Source organism: Rousettus aegyptiacus, unplaced genomic scaffold (genome assembly GCF_014176215.1).
Source record: "Rousettus aegyptiacus isolate mRouAeg1 unplaced genomic scaffold, mRouAeg1.p scaffold_m13_p_4, whole genome shotgun sequence".
In the NCBI taxonomy this organism is placed as follows: Eukaryota; Metazoa; Chordata; class Mammalia; order Chiroptera; family Pteropodidae; genus Rousettus; species Rousettus aegyptiacus.
The window spans coordinates 37,029,394-37,032,350 of NW_023416307.1; the positions used below are offsets into that span (position 1 = coordinate 37,029,394).

At 33.6% G+C, this 2,957-nt stretch overlaps 1 pseudogene; it reads right to left on the bottom strand.

Moving 5' to 3' along the window:
• Window positions 1–1,019: 1,019 nt before the first annotated feature.
• Window positions 1,020–1,822, bottom strand: LOC107518844 (annotated as a pseudogene).
• Window positions 1,823–2,957: the final 1,135 nt, after the last annotated feature.

Here is a 2,957-nt window from a genome sequence, read left to right on the forward strand (position 1 = left end):
TATGAATCCAAATTTTATTTATCACTCTCCTTCAAGTCTGAAGAAAATATTAATTTATTAAGTTCCACAGACAGTATTTAATCCTATACTCATGTGTGAATTAAGGATAGCCAGTATCAAACTGTCCTGAAACCTGATTGTTTTCCTGGTTCAGAATACCTATAATAAATTTGTAAATCTACACTAAGATGCAAAAATAAACTAAAGTGTGTATGTCTATGTCACGTAAAAACTTTTTGCAGTAAAGTAAAAATTAAAATGTTACCAAATTTCAACCATATTATGGTGTTTCGTCCAATTATGCAACTATAAAATGCTTGATTAACTGTTAATCAAATGCAAATAACTTCATAGAATTTTTTTAAAAAAACTGCCCAGCATCTCAAAATAGTTATAGAATTAATATAACTTTTAAAAAGTTAAAGTAAGCTACACATATTGCACTTTTCTGCTAGTCTGGACTAGTATCTATCTTCCATGGCAAGATACTAAAACTACTGAATAAAATGCACTTTTAAATCAATAGTACTAGATTAATTTCCTAAAATTATCAGCATCATTACCAAAATCTTCCAGGATTTTATAAGATTTGATTTCTTAAATACAATTTTAAAGTTTAACTTTAAATATATAAGGGTGGGGACCTCATATACTTGACTTTTTATGTCCTTTAATGGCCCTTCAGTGACCAAAGAGAATTTTAAACAAATTATGCTTCATGTTTCCTGGCTTAATAAAGAGCTACAATTTCTATTAGCTAAATTAAGAAAAATTATACTAATCAAAAGCTATTAATTTTGAGACGTCTGTCTGTAGTTCTCCTTAGAACTTTTCCAAACTTTTATAATCTTTTAATCAGTTATGTACTAGAATCAGATTAGGTAAGAAAAAACTTATTTTGCAAAAATAGAATTACTTCCCAATATGCTTGACAGAAGCAAGCTATTCATTTTCATTTGTGTCCCATTAAAGACATTACTGAAATCTGTCCAGTGGTTTATTTACAACTTCAGAATTCTTCAGAATGTTTTAAGATTGGCTGTAGCTAGGTTCTGACTTCTGTTTGGGCCCTGCTCTCCTTCACTGTTTGGAGGAGGTTTTAGTTTCAGCATCTTACTAAGAATAGTTGCCATCTCTTCTCTCATCAAATTTCTTCTACTGCTCATATTGTTTTACAATAACCCTGATTATTTCCAAAATTGTCTCCATATTCACAGAAAGCTCACCAAACCACTGTCTAGCATCTTTCTGCTATACAACATAGGTTACATGTAGGCAAGCTAAAACTATCATGAAAGAAGGATACAGCAAACATCCATTCTGTAGGTATCATTCACTATCCTCCACATAAGGGGAAGCAACACGTCTTCTTGGCCTATGTCCTTTACATGCCTGAACGAAGGTCTAAAAGGATGATACACTACTAAGTAACAATCCTTTAGTTCTAAGAGATGGAATTCACATCTAATATATGGTTCTCTTACAAGAAAATTCCTTTGGAAAAGCATATAAAAATCTAGTTTTTAATACAGAAGCAGCAGCAAAAATCAATCTTGTATTTGAAACTACTCCAAATTCCTCTACTTTGGATGCCAAAAACACATGTGTAGGAGCCATTAATGCAAGCTACCTGGCATAGACTCTCTTGACTATAGCAGTGGCAGTAACTTATCTTAAGATGTTCACCTAATTCTTGTATAATGTTTGTCAAAATTTTGTAATTTCCAATATTCTTCTGAGTCCTTTTAGGATTCCTTAGCAGATCTTGTGTATCCAAAATCCATTGCAAATAATGAAAACTCTGCCAAAATTTTCCTGCCATAGAACAAAGCTTGCCCCGATTAAAAAAAAAAAAAAAAAAAAAACACACACCAGCTGCTGACCGCTGTCCTAGGTCTGATCTGCTCATCTCTGCTCTGCAGCGGCAACAGATCTCTTTCTGCTTTGTTTTATTCAGCATTTGATTTTTGACAACATGTTTGCTATTACTATTAAAGGAAAGCAATGCCCCTTTAAACACTCCACATTGTCCAGTGTCAGTGGAATTGACAATCATGCAAAAAAAAAAATCTATCCCCAGATATGTATAAACACTTTTATGAAATTATGTCTACACGATTAAAATTAAACAGAGAGCAAAATAATTAACTAATTGGTCGAACTACTATAGGCAGTTAATTTGCCTAATTCAGGTCCTAATTTTTTAAGCTTACCAAGCAGTTAGTAGAGCTTGGTTCCTGAAATGTCTAAATATCTACATCAGCTTTCCAGATTACTCACTTTGCCTACATATTCCTAACTTAGAAGAAAAAATAACTTGTTTAAAAATAACAATTATGTCTTCAAAAAAGTTTCTATTATGGTTCTATAAATATTGATGACCCATCTCACTAGAAGTCCCTTGGGCTTCCTTCTCTACTTCTGGCTTTCCTTTTCAATAGGAGGTACTTAAAACTAACCTCCCTTTTCATTGTCTCCAAAACCTCTGCTTGGATGGTTAGGGATTTATGGCAGGGTAGGGGTGTGGTGTGGGGCAAGGAAAGAAGAGGAAAGAAACTATGTACCTAATACAAAAGGAATGCACAAAGCAAAAATTTTAATGTTACAAAGAAGGCAGTATAGACTGCTATTAAATTCCAATATATGCATTCCATAACTGCACTCAGGGGAAAATACATGGACATGAATACCATTGAATAAAGTATAATGAGATAATTCTCTGTCCTGAAAGCAACCTCTAAGATCAAACACTGCCCAGCAGGCAGGGAGATACTCACACTTCAGCCCTAACCAGAACATGTATACTTTCTAGGTCATCCTGGTTCCTGAAAGCTCTAATTTCTACTCCAGGGCAATTTATGACATCTGCCAGAGATTTCCAGGGCAAAACAAGACATTATATTGGCTGATTGGATCAATCAAGTCAAAGTAGCCACATCAAAATATACAAGCTTCTT